This window comes from Staurois parvus, unplaced genomic scaffold (assembly GCF_062004578.1).
Source record: "Staurois parvus isolate SC_StPar_1 unplaced genomic scaffold, SC_StPar_1.0 ptg000365l, whole genome shotgun sequence".
NCBI classification, from domain to species: domain Eukaryota; kingdom Metazoa; phylum Chordata; class Amphibia; order Anura; family Ranidae; genus Staurois; species Staurois parvus.
In genome coordinates this window covers 6,163,402-6,177,587 of record NW_028318161.1, presented here as the reverse complement: position 1 = coordinate 6,177,587, position 14,186 = coordinate 6,163,402, and the positions used below count along the sequence as shown (strand labels likewise).

At 43.0% G+C, this 14,186-nt stretch overlaps 1 protein-coding gene across 1 annotated transcript in view; it reads right to left on the bottom strand.

Annotated features, from left to right (window-relative positions):
• Nucleotides 1-14,186, bottom strand: part of TTLL11 (tubulin tyrosine ligase like 11) — a 393,649-nt gene that overhangs the window by 61,383 nt on the left and 318,080 nt on the right. The window contains exon 10 of the mRNA XM_089685248.1: nt 8,087-8,213. The gene's annotated coding sequence lies outside the window, so the exon portion shown is untranslated. The remainder of the gene's footprint in view (nt 1-8,086; nt 8,214-14,186) is intronic.

Genomic DNA, 14,186 nt, shown 5'->3' with positions numbered 1-14,186 from the left:
GCTTCCTCATGCTGCTGCCAGGTCCAGAGTCTCTCATGGGTCCCTGTACGGCCTCCCATTGCTGCTGTCTCCATCGCCACACTCTGCCATGTGCCACTTTCAGGTCTCCTCACACACTGCTGGTGTGTTACATTTTTTGACATAGGGTGCAGGCAGATTACGGGCCTCACATAGCTGCTGCCAGGCCCCTAATCTGCCATGGGCCCCTATATACCGCCTCCTCATGCTGCTGCCAAGTCCAGAGTCTCTCATGGGTCCCTGTACGGCCTCCCATTGCTGCTGTCTCCATCGCCACACTCTGCTGCCATGTGCCACTTTCAGGTCTCCTCACACTGCTGGTGTGTAGAATTTTTTGACATAGGGTGCAGGCAGATTACGGGCCTCACATAGCTGCTGCCAGGCCCCTAATCTGCCATGGGCCCCTATATACCGCCTCCTCATGCTGCTGCCAAGTCTAGAGTCTGTCATGGGTCCCTGTACGGCCTCCCATTGCTGCTGTCTCCATCGCCACACTCTGCTGCCATGTGCCACTTTCAGGTCTCCTCACACTGCTGGTGTGTAGAATTTTTTGACATAGGGTGCTGGCAGATTATGGGCCTCCTATAGCTGCTGCCAGGCCCCTAATCTGCCATAGGCCCCTATATACCGCCTCCTCATGCTGCTGCCAGGTCCAGAGTCTCTCATGGGTCCCTGTACGGCCTCCCATTGCTGCTGTCTCCATCGCCACACTCTGCCATGTGCCACTTTCAGGTCTCCTCACACACTGCTGGTGTGTTACATTTTTTGACATAGGGTGCAGGCAGATTACGGGCCTCACATAGCTGCTGCCAGGCCCCTAATCTGCCATGGGCCCCTATATACCGCCTCCTCATGCTGCTGCCAAGTCCAGAGTCTGTCATGGGTCCCTGTATGGCCTCCCATTGCTGCTGTCTCCATCGCCACACTCTGCTGCCATGTGCCACTTTCAGGTCTCTTCACACTGCTGGTGTGTTAAATTTTTTGACATAGGGTGCAGGCAGATTACGGGCCTCACATAGCTGCTGCCAGGCCCCTAATCTGCCATGGGCCCCTATATACCGCCTCCTCATGCTGCTGCCAAGTCCAGAGTCTGTCATGGGTCCCTGTATGGCCTCCCATTGCTGCTGTCTCCATCGCCACACTCTGCTGCCATGTGCCACTTTCAGGTCTCTTCACACTGCTGGTGTGTTAAATTTTTTGACATAGGGTGCAGGCAGATTACGGGCCTCACATAGCTGCTGCCAGGCCCCTAATCTGCCATGGGCCCCTATATACCGCCTCCTCATGCTGCTGCCAAGTCCAGAGTCTCTCATGGGTCCCTGTACGGCCTCCCATTGCTGCTGTCTCCATCGCCACACTCTGCTGCCATGTGCCACTTTCAGGTCTCTTCACACTGCTGGTGTGTTAAATTTTTTGACATAGGGTGCAGGCAGATTACGGGCCTCACATAGCTGCTGCCAGACATGTAATCTGCCATGGGCCCCCGTACCGACTCCTCATGCTGTGACGTTGCAACAAGGTGGAATTCAACCCTACATATGTTAGACCGCCTTTACGAACAGCTAAAGGCCATCACAGATTTCCTGATGTTAAAAGCGGATAAAGGTACTCCCTGTGTAACTTAGATGTCAGCCATTGGCAGCTCATGTGTGACACCTGCGCTTGCTCAGGCCCTTTGAGGAGGCCACGCTATTCGTGAGTCGGCAGGACTATGGGATGAATGAGGTCAAATCGGCCATGGGCCCCCGTACCGCCTGTTCACGCTGATGCTGGTCCCACAGTGTGACCTGGGTCCCTGTACGGCCTTCCATTGCTTCCACTCTGCCATGTGCCACTTTGAAATCTCCTCACACTCCTGCGGTTGTCCATTTTGTCATAGGTTGCTGGCAGATTACAGGCCTTCCATAGGTGCCACCAAGCCCCATATCGGCCATGGGCCCCCGTACCGCCTGGTCACGCTGCTGCTGGGCCCATAGTGTGACCTGGGTCCCTGTACCGCCTCCCATTGCTCCCACTCTGCCATGTGCCACTTTCAGGTCTCCTCACGCTCCTGCTGGTTTCCATTTTGTCATAGGTTGCTGTATGGCCTCCCATTGCTGCTGCCTCCACCGCCACACTGTGGCTCCAAACACTGGTTTTGGCCCCGTGACTGGCCAAAGGAGTGAAGTGTGCAGTGATTCTAAGATCGACGGCACTCATCTGCATGTCATACTGACAGACAGTATTATTTCTCTTCCCCAGCAGACTCCAAGGGCATTTAAATTAAAGGTACAGTGTTCTGCACTAATATTAAGTCTCTCTGAAGCCTAGAAACACCCTTTTTTAAGTTAAATTCACAGCGAATTTATTCGACTCGAATCGAATATTGTCCACGAATTCGCCGAATCAGTCGAATCGAATTTTTCATTTCTTCGCTCATCTCTAGCAGCAAGGCATGCAATATCCAGGATCTTCCACATGGATCCGTAATTACACCGAGTTCACCCCCAAGCGCAGGAATATTTGTGTTTGTATTTGGTGGGTACATTCCTTCCAGGTCCTCCAGAAGGATAGCCTCACTCCAGGGTACACTTGGCCTGGCCTAAAAGATATTTTGCAACCAGCTGTATCCTCCTTCACCATAAGAGTCAGGATTTCTACAGCCGGCTCTTCTTGGTCTAAGTCTACCTCTCCCTGTCCTCCAGCCCTGTCCAAGGCCTCCACTAGCTGACTACATCTGCCTAATGGTGGGGTCTCTGGCTTCCAAGGCTCAACTGCACGAAGATTCCTCCCAACCTGGCTTAAATGTGGGTACTAACTCACTCATGGCATCACTACAGGAGAGCTGTAGCTAAAAAGGGACCTAACACCTGATGACACTATTCTCTGTAGTCAGATACTATCCTGGAGCAGAGCCACCTAGTGGCAGACTAGCTAACTGCACCTGTTTACACAGGTTCTGCAGGGAACTTGACAATACTGCTGGGATCCACCAAGAAGGACCTTCCAGTGGGGCACTAATTCTGGGGACCCAGGAGACAATCAGGGATTCCCTCACTTTCTTAGAGATTTCCTCTCAATTCCTGTTGTAGATATGGAACAAGAAGTGAAGGGAAATCTCCCTAATGGGACACAAGTGTCAAAAACAAACAACCCTTCCTTAGTTTATAACCCTCCCTTAGTTTATCCAAAATAAAAAAAAGTTTTGCCTTTTGTTCTACTTTAAATCTAATTATGTGGCTATACTGCACAGAGTAGCATTTATACAAAATAATTGTAAAATACAGAATATTGGTAAATATCAGTGAATATTAAAATTACTATTTGTTGAATGATTTTATGTAATCTAAAAGGATTACATAAAAGGCTCTAATATTTACTTTAGGATGCTCTTAAGTCTGTTGAAAGCACTGGGAACGGCTCTATTGTGATGGTTCTTTAAAGAAGATTCAGCTGCTTTTTTAACAGTTTCTCAGAGCTCTCACAGGCTTTGGAGGAAGACAGAGCATGTTGCTCTGCAGAGATATACTGAGTGGTGGCAGCTTGCTTTGAAAAGTAAAAACTATTGTTTTGAGAATCTAGGCACAAGGTCTATTTTTCTTCTAGAAATGGATTTTGATTTTCTTTTTCCTACTGAGCAAAATACTTATGTGATATATGGTACTAGATATGAAACAAAGTTGGTTGTGAGCAGTATAATGCAAGAAACTGCTGGGTTTACTCTCCACGCATGTAAAAACTACATACACATTCATATAGTGCATAAACACAGTGTTTTTTAATGTAATTACTCTGGAGTTCTAAATATACTCAGAACAGATGTTAGCCCAGTATCTTTCCTTAACCCACCACAATATGTCCATGATAAGGTGGGGCTGTAGCCAATAATGCACAGTACAAAGTAAGACAACATTTATGTAGAATATGTAGGGCTGTTTTGTCCATGTTCAAAATGAGGGGATGCTGGGGGTACAATGTAATTTATTTCAGTTTGCTACTCTGTACTGGCCTAATATACAGTCAGGTCCATAAATATTTGGACATCGACACAATTCTAACATTTTTGGCTCTATACACCACCACAATGGATTTGAAATGAAACGAACAAGATGCGCTTTAACTGCAGACTGCCAGCTTTAATTTGAGGGTATTTACAGCCAAATCAGGTGAACGATGTAGGAATTACAACAGTTTGCATATGTGCCTCCCACTTGTTAAGAGACCAAACGTAATGGGACAATTGGCTTCTCAGCTGTTCCATGGCCAGATGTGTGTTATTCCCTCATTATCCCAATTACAATGAGCAGATAAAAGGTCTAGAGTTCATTTTAAGTGTGCTATTTGCATTTGGAATCTGTTGCTGTCAACTCTCAAGATGAGATCCAGAGAGCTGTCACTATCAGTGAAGCAAGCCATCATTAGGCTGAAAAAACAAAACAAACCCATCAAAGAGATAGCAAAAACATTAGGCGTGGCCAAAACAACTGTTTGGAACATTCTTAAAAAGAAGGAACGCACCGGTGAGCTCAGCAACACCAAAAGACCCAGAAGACCACGGAAAACAACTGTGGTGGATGACCGAAGAATTCTTTCCCTGGTGAAGAACACACCCTTCACAACAGTTGGCCAGATTAAGAACACTCTCCAGGAGGTAGGTGTATGTGTGTCAAAGCCACAATCAAGAGAAGACTTCACCACGGTGAATACAGAGGGTTCATCACAAGATGTAAACCATTGGTGAGCCTCAAAAACAGGAAGGCCAGATTAGAGTTTGCCAAACGACATCTAAAAAAGCCTTCCCAGTTCTGGAACAACATCCTATGGACAGATGAGACCAAGATCAACTTGTACCAGAGTGATGGGAAGAGAAGAGTATGGGGAAGGAAAGGAACTGCTCAGGATCCTAAGCATACTACCTCATCAGTGAAGCATGGTGGTGGTAGTGTCATGGAGTGGGCATGTATGGCTGCCAATGGAACTGGTTCTCTTGTATTTATTGATGATGTGACTGCTGACAAAAGCAGCAGGATGAATTCTGAAGTGTTTTGGGCAATATTATCTGCTCATATTCAGCCAAATGCTTCAGAACTCATTGGACGCTGCTTCACAGTGCAGATGGACAATGACACAAAGCATACTGCAAAAGCAACCAAAGAGTTTTTTAAGGGACAGAAGTGGAATGTTATGCAATCACCTGACCTGAATCCGATTGAGCATGCATTTCACTTGCTGAAGACAAAACTGAAGGGAAAATGCCCCAAGAACAAGAAGGAACTGAAGACAGTTGCAGTAGAGGCCTGGCAGAGCATCACCAGGGATGAAACCCAGCGTCTGGTGATGTCTATGCGTTCCAGACTTCAGACTGTAATTGACTGCAAAGGATTTGCAACCAAGTATTAAAAAGTGAAAGTTTGTTTTATGATTATTATTCTGTCCCATTATTTTTGGTCCCTTAACAAGTGGGAGGCACATATGCAAACTGTTGTAATTCCTACACCGTTCACCTGATTTGGATGTAAATACCCTCAAATTAAAGCTGACAGTCTGCACTTAAAGCACATCTTGTTCGTTTCATTTCAAATCCATTGTGGTGGTGTATAACAAAAATGTTAGAATTGTGTCGATGTCCAATATTTATGGACCTGACTGTACATCTACCAGGAGGGGCTATAACTTTGTAATGTACTTGTTGGGGGAACTTTTGGCTCATTACAGCCATATGCTCTTACTGGCTCAGACAAAACAATTGTATCTCTCATCTCCAGCTCTATCTACATATTTGAAATGTATCAATAATCCTAAGAAAAGAAATGTAGGCCCTGTACTAGGGACCTGAAAGAACAGAGAACCTTTTAGACTTAGCGAGAGGCTTTTTTCATTACTTTCATTTTCAGGGTACAAGAACACAGACTATCTGATCTAACTCACAGGTAACAGTTCTCTCAAAAGCTGCGCAGTCTCCTTAGTGTGCACTTAATAAGGTTCCTGCCACCATTAGGCATGATTGACTACTCAACGTGATCTATAAGTTTTATCCGAGAGCGCTACAAGGCAAGAATAAGCTGTCCTGCCCCAGCCCTGTGGCAGGTAAGGTGGTCCCAGAGGATTCCGAAGTGCTTACACTGCAGAATAATTATCTCAGAATTAGCAAGCAGGTAGAGAGGGTGATTCAACCATCCTAAAGCAAATGACTTCTTCGCTAATGCAGGTTTCCTAAGCAACCCTGATTTATGCGCCTGGCTGGCACTTTACGAGCGCCGTAACGGGATGCTTAGTGATGTAGATGAGAAAATAGCTGTCTCTAAATGTACATCTTATGTTAATTATAGATGATAACGCCCGGGGTTATTGCTTAAATATTTCATGAACAGATATATTTGTTACAGACCATTATATACGTAAAATAAATAAAATCTCAGCTGAATTGTGGTCCTGCTCCAGGAGTAATTACACCCATGTTGTTCTGTGTGCAGCGAGGGGAAGCATCAGGAAATTTGCTCTCTTCCCCATGAGGAAAGACTGTGACGATAGACAGAAAGAAGATGAACAGCTGGAGCCATTAAAGTGCGCTATCAGGATGAGCCGATCTCCAGTGGAAGCAGCTGATGAACTGCCTTCATTAAATTCATCAACTGGAATCTTTAGTAATGGCTTGGAGCCCACAAACGCTGGACGCTCAAAAGCGCTGGCTGAACGCACACTAAGAAAGGATTTCATTGGCTTATGAAGCATGCAGTCTCATTATCAGCATGGCTGCATTTATTACTAAACTCACTGGCAGGTTGCAAGACAGGACAAGTTCTCTCTCCAGATAGTTACAGTGCTGTGAAAAAGTACTTGCCCCCTTTAGAGCTTTTTCCACCTTTAATGTAATCTATAAACTCAATTGAACAACAAACTGAAATCTTTTAGGTGGAGGGAAGTAAAAATAAAAAACTAAAATAATATGGTTGCTTAAGTGTGCACACCCTTAAACTAATACTTTGTTGAAGCATCTTTTGATTTTATTACAGCACTCCGTCTTTTTGGGTATGAGTCTATCAGCATGGCACATCTTGCTATTTGCCCACTCTTCCTTGTAAAAACACTCCAAATCTATCAGATTGCGAGGACATCTCCTGTGCACAGCCCATTTCAGATCACACTACAGATTTTTGATCGAATTCAAGTCTGGGCTCTGGCTGGGACATTCCAAAACTTTAATCTTCTGATGAGGCTTGGATGTTTGTCTTCGTAAGAAAAGACTTCAGTCTTGCCACTCTACCCCATAGTCCAGAAATATGAAGAATACAGGACATTGTCACATGTACCTCATAGCCAGTACTTGCCAGATATTCCTGATATAATGTTGCTGTAGGCCTCTTGACAGCCTCCCAGACCAATTTTCATCAATTTTGGAGGGACGTCCAGTTCTTGATAATGTCACTGTTGCGCCATATTTTCTCCACTTGATAGTGACTGTCTTCACAGTGTCCCATGGTATATCTAATGCCTTGGAAATTATTTTGTACCCTTTTCCTGACTGATACCTTTTAACAATGAGATACCTCTGATGCTTTGGAAGCTCTCTGCGGACCATGGCTTTTGCTGTAGGATACAATTAAGAAAATGTCAGGAAAGACCTACTAGAACAGCTGAACTTCATTTGGTATTAATCAGAGGTGCTTTAAAATGATGGCAGGTGTGTACTGACTCCTATTTAACATCATTTTTATTGTGATTGCTTAATTCTGAACACAGCTACCTTCCCAGTTATAAGAGGGTGTGCACACTTATGCAACCACATTTTATTTTTTTTTATGTTTACTTCCCCCCCTAAAAGATTTCAGTTTGTTCTTCAATTGAGTTGTACAGTTTATAGGTCACATTAAAAAGGTGGAAAAAGTTGTGAAATTATTTATCTTTGTCTCACTTTTTACATCACAGAAACCTGAAATTTTAACAGGAGTGTGTAGACTTTTAATATCCACTGTGTTTTTCACACTTAATTGATTCAGATCAAACAAATGTTAATATTACACAAAAATAACCTGAGTAAATATAAAATGCAGGATTTCATGTATTAATGGAAAAAGCTGTTCAAACCTACCTGGCCCTATGTGAAAAAGTAACGGCGGCATTCCTCCCCAAATCATGAATGAACTGTGATTAACCACATTTTTTGGAAAGTTGAATTACATTTTATTTGCCACTCCATGGCCTGATTACTGCCAGACCTGTTGAATAAAAAAAAAAAAAAAAATCACTTAAATAGAAGCTGTCTGACAAGGTGGATCACTAACATATTGGTTGCTGAAGGTTATAGCACATCATTGCAGCTCACTGATTAGTTGCTAGAGGTACAGCTCACTAATTATTATTATTATACAGGATTTATATAGCGCCAACAGTTTGCGCAGCTCTTTACAAAATGAAGGTAGACATTACAGTTACAATACAATTTGGTACAAGAGGAAACAGAGGGCCCTGCTCGTTAGAGCTTACAATATAAGAGGAAGGGTTGAGTGATACAAAAAGGTAATTGCAGTGGGGGATGGGCTGATGGAGGAAATAAAAGGCAGTTTAATAATTAAAAGCAGGATAGGCTTCTTTAAAGAGAAGGGTTTTCAGGGACTGCTTGGAGGTGGATAGATTAGGAGATAGCTGGACAGATTAGGGTAGGTTGTTCCATAGGATGGAACAAGTCCTGGGAGGTGAGCATGGGAGGAAGTGACATGGGAACTAGAGAGCAGAAGGTCTTGGGAGGATCGAAGAGAGCGGTTTGGTTGATATTTTGAGACCAGGTTGGTGATGTAGCTGGGGGCAAAGTTGTGGATGGCTTTGTAAGTTGTTGTTCATATTTAGAATTTTATTTGTTGGGAGAGTGGAAGCCAGTGGAGCGATTTCCAGAGAAGGGTAGCAGACACTGAACAGTTGGTAAAGTGGATGAGCCTGGCAGTATCATTCATTATGGACTAGAGGGGGAATAGCCTATGTAAAGGTAAGCCAATAAGGAGGGAGTTGCAGTAGTCGAGGTCAGAGATAACCAGGAAGTGAATTAGGAGCTTTGTGGAATCATTGGTTAAAAAGGGGCTTATTCTGGAGATGTTGCGGAGGTTGAGGTGGCATGATTTGGACAGGGATTGGATGTGCACCTGAAAGGATAGTTCAAAATCCATGTTATACATGTGAATTCCGTTTGCATTTACATATGACTGGGTCCGCTATTTACATATCAATGCCAGTTATTTACATGTGAATGCTGACATGATCTGGGCCATCTGTATACTGCAAAAGGGCAGAGATGGTCAGTATAAGTGACAGCTCTTCACACTGAGATATCGGGCACAGCGCAAGAGGAAGACTTCAAGGGACAAAAGGAATGTAAACCAGGATTGGCAAATATGGGGCAGCTGATTTGGGCCCCTCAAAAATTAACGGGCCCAGGGCAGCTGCCCCTTTTGCCCTGCCTTAAAGACGGCCCTGGTGATTGCGTATCCCCTGCCTTCACTAAAAACTACAGAGGGGATTGTACATGACCAGTGCCTGGAGGGGATAGAAGGCATATCAGCCACCAGTCTTGTGAACAGGATAGGAGGGGGACAGAGGGCTCTTCACTGAACAAAGAAAGCTGGATATCTGACAGGCAAGAGAACTGTACATTGTAAGCCCAAAAGAATATTAAAAAAAGGTAAGGATGCATCTGTACAAATAAATACAATTTCTAACTGAAGTTCTGCTTTACGTGTGACAAATATGCAAAACATATAAAAAAAAAAATCAGGAATAGGGCAAATACTTTTTCACAACACTGTATGTACAGCAGTAGCATCACCGTTCTCCAGATATAAAAGTTATAATTACAGAAGTGACAACACTCACCTCCACAGATATTTTATAGAAGTAACATCACCAATCTCCAGATAGAAGCTGTATCTTACAGGAGTAACATCACTAAGCTTTGGCTAGGTTATATCTTACAGGAGTGATATCACTACTCTCCAGATCTAAGTTATATCTTACAGGAGTGACTTCACCACTCTCAAGATGCAAGTTATATTTCACAAGAAAAACATCCCTGGATTCCAGACTAAATGGTTACATTATATTGTACAGGAATTACTTCACCACTCACTGAATATATTTTACAGAAGTGATATGCTTCTCAAGACCAGCTATAATTGAAATGATTTGGGCAAATTGTATTTAAATTAATTGATTACCTTCAATTTTCACCATGTAGCACTGCTTAGGCAGCATGTGAAATAGGCAAGAAGACTGGCAATCGTGATAATACAGTACATATGCACAAAGAATTAGAAATCATATTACGTAAGCAAGAAATAGGTAATTAGACAATTTTCAAGTGTAGGGATCTACAACCCTCTACTGTCTGTAAATTTAAGAGCACAAGTATTCATAAATACACAGTTAATTATGTATGCACTTCCTGTCTCTGGGAGGTTGGGAAGTAGGTAGAAAGGTTTTTGGAGATCATATATGTCCACATACAGGTGCTGCTGTATTTTCACTCAGACCAGAAGCAGAGAATTTAAGGCAAGTATCCCTATGTTCTAGGCCAGTAACTGCAGCTGCCCATTCCTTTTTGAGTGTGTATCTCAGAAGTTGTGACAGACTTATCTCTGTCCTATTGTTATCATCTCATATACACTGTGTCAGATTGCTAGGTCTGTGCCACAGTATGTGTGTGGTCATCTTCCAGTATATTAGTAGGTGAACCTGTTTATTGCAATAGTATATATATATATATATACTGCTTCTGTCAGAGGTGTAACTTGAAGCTTTTGGGTCCTGATGCTAAAGTTGACCTGGGCCGCCCCCACTACCACTTGCCGCTTCCACTGTGAGCCAAGATACCCCCTACTATATTGGATGTATGTACTATTATTAATCTTTTCTTATAAAAACCTTGTATTGCTATACTGGTGTGCATCTACTATATATTTAATGTTACATGTCGATTGCAGCAGTTCCTCTGGTCTAAAATTACTTTTTGAAGACTGACAATTATGTTCCCACAAAGGGAATCCCTCCTTTCACAAAGGCCCTGTCCTTGGTGGAGTCACTACCAAAATTATTATTAAACCCACTCATCCACTTTCTGTCTCTGGTTCCCTTATTTACCCATAGGTTTAGTGCAATATCCTGTAATTTCTCATAACTCCCCCAAAAGAGAGCTACACAAAAAATGGGCTATTGTGGCAAATATGTGGGCTAAAGAAAAAAGAATCGCAGTTGTTGCAGACAAGAAATTGTTACAAAAAGGGGCAATTATGACAATACAGTTCCCCATAGTGCCCCAAGGGCCAGATAAAAGCAAGCTAAGGGCCACAGTTTGGAGACCACTGTGCTAGACTACCGAAATATGGAAAAGGAGGCATTGTCCTCTTTACAGTTTTACTTTCATTTTCTACTGCTATGCTAGATGTCGTGTTGCACCTCCTCCAGTCAGCAGGGGGAGCGCTATAGCCAGGAAAGCCTATTGACCTCAATGCAGAACGCTGAGGATCATGGGTATTGAACATCAACTATAGAGGACACTGAGGAAGAGAGGGAGTGGTGGAATAGCTTTTACCAGATTGCACTGGAAACTTTTTCCTCTTTTGCAGGAGTCCATGTGAGCACATCAGCCTGTATGCACACATTTCTGTGGGAGACCAGATCGGCTGGGTTAGAGGATTGAGGCCTGAGAGTGGTGATACAGGAGCAGCACTACATGGACCACAGTGACCTCATCAATCCTGCCATTGCTGCAGAGAAACTTGGGCATTTTCTCACTCTCCCCTTTCCTACAGCCACACCACAGGAACTGGTGAGAAAGTTCAATGCCCACCATTTGCAAACTGATAGCAAAGACTAAGTTACTGGCAGCAGGATGCTTAGTACATGGCACCTACACTGCATGCTGGTTCACCAAGACTTTTAAGTGCACCAGCGCTGCTTATGGACCCCAATGATGGCCAGTAGAACAGCACAGTAAAGGACTGCCCTCTATAAATCCATTCTACCAGCCCCCTGTCTACTACTCATATAAATTAGTTAGCCTAGGCCTAGCATAATCACCCCTAATGCACTTTGGCAGTATAGTCACCTGAACGCAGTAAATTTAGCCACAGTACTGTCCATTGGTGCACTCACGGAGATCTTGCTACTCTTTATGCTGATCCTGGTGCATAGAGTTATCCTAGATCTATGCGGACTGCTAAATCATACTGTATGTTGAGTTGTACTGCTACTCTTTCTAACCCACTTTCATGCTTTTATCGTTACCAATCATATTGTATGACAGTACATTGAGACTTGCCTTACTAATTAGTTTGGTGTCTACTTCCTGATACAGCATCATTATTGTGTACCTTGTATTGCCTTCAGTGATTTATGTGATATTGCAAGCTTTGTTTGCTTAACCTAGTGTGTCAGAGGGGTTGAAGTCATTGAGGAGGTTGAGGCAAAAAACAGAGAACCCATCCTATCCAGCATCTCCTGCAGGGGTAGCGATACATATGTACTAGCAGATTTAGACACACTAACAAATTGAAGCCAATGCAGTTATAGTAACGGTTTATTTTTGGGGGGATAAAGGTTTTACATGAATAAGTAAAAGCCGGTCATTGTAAGCACCCCTGGCAGCGGTAATGGTTTGAATCAATATATTTGCAGGTCAGCTTGTTCTCTTGAAAAACAACGGAATTACTGGTCAAATCACCAGATGAAAATAAAGGAAAGAAAGCCTGAAAGGAAAACCAATGCAGCCATCATATATAAGAATTGGTAGACTGCACTATAATAAATGTTTGGTTTTGATACCACTTTAAATATCTGTTTGCAAAACAGTGAAAAACTGTAATATCCAAAATTGTCGATAAACAGCACTTTAAAATATTGTTATGGTCAAAATGTAAAATCATAGAATAGTTTCCACATTGTATTTCAAGCATTTCTAGCCTACTCCTAATCTGAATGATCTTGAATTCTGTGACACATCTTCACTATGCTGTGCCCTGTCAGTAACCACTGCTGAGTCACACATTTCACAGAACCTGCTTTCTGCACTACAGAGGTGCTGAAAGGACAACTTTCAGGAGCAGTCAGTACAGGAATCACTGCTTGCAGGCAGCAAGGTACCATGAGATATTTAGTCCTTAAAAATTAAAACTAAAGAGCAAAGTAGAAGCTGCAAAGCATGCAGGAAATCCAGGAAGTTCTGTAAAGAGATGGCCAGCAGACAGGCAGAACTCACAACCGGAAATTTTTTATTTAGTTTATACTGAATAGTCAGATATAACGATTGCTTGTATTGCCATCACAAGGATGATGTTTAAAATTAAAATGTATGCTGTGACAATAGAATGCCTTTAAAAACTTTTACAGCTCATCAGTTTAGAGATACATATAAATAACAACCTTAGAATTATTCCTTTCATTCTGGCATGCACAAGGATACTCATTACATGTTATGTGCATAAATAGTATTTACATACATGTGTTCCACATGAATGTTAATGTGCAATGTATATGGCTGGTAATGTAGGCGAGATATATAGAGATATAAGGGGGGTCCTCTTGGATGCTTCCTGTGCACCAACCCTAAGCAGATCAGGGACAGTACTGCAGTAACATTTGAGGCCTGGTTTAAACCTATGTGTGTTGCAATCTGCTGCAGGAAAGTCCTTGACCCTATCTAAAAACGAAGCAGCTGAACACACATACATTGAAGAAAATTAGCATTTGATCCCCTGCGGATTTTGAATGTTTGCCCACTCACAAAGAAATGATCAGTCTAAGATTCGAATGGTAGGTGTATTGTAACACAGAGACAGAATAGCAACAAAAAATTCAAAAGAAATGCATGTCTAACAAATTATGCACTGATTTGCATGTTCATGAGGGAAATAAGTATTTGATCCCCTTCACAAAACATGACTTAGTATTTGGTGGCAAATCCCTTGTTGGCAATCACAGAGGTCAGACGTTTCCTGTAATTGGCCACCAGGTTTGCACACATCTCAGGAGGGATTTTGGCCCACTCCTCTTGGCAGATCCTCTCCAAGTCATTAAGGTTTGTGGCAGAACCTCTCCAAGTCATTAAGGTTTGGTGGCTGACGTTTGGCAACTCGAATTTTCAGCTCCCTTCACAGATTTTTCAATCGGATTAAGGTCTGGATACTGGCTAGGCCACACCAGGACCT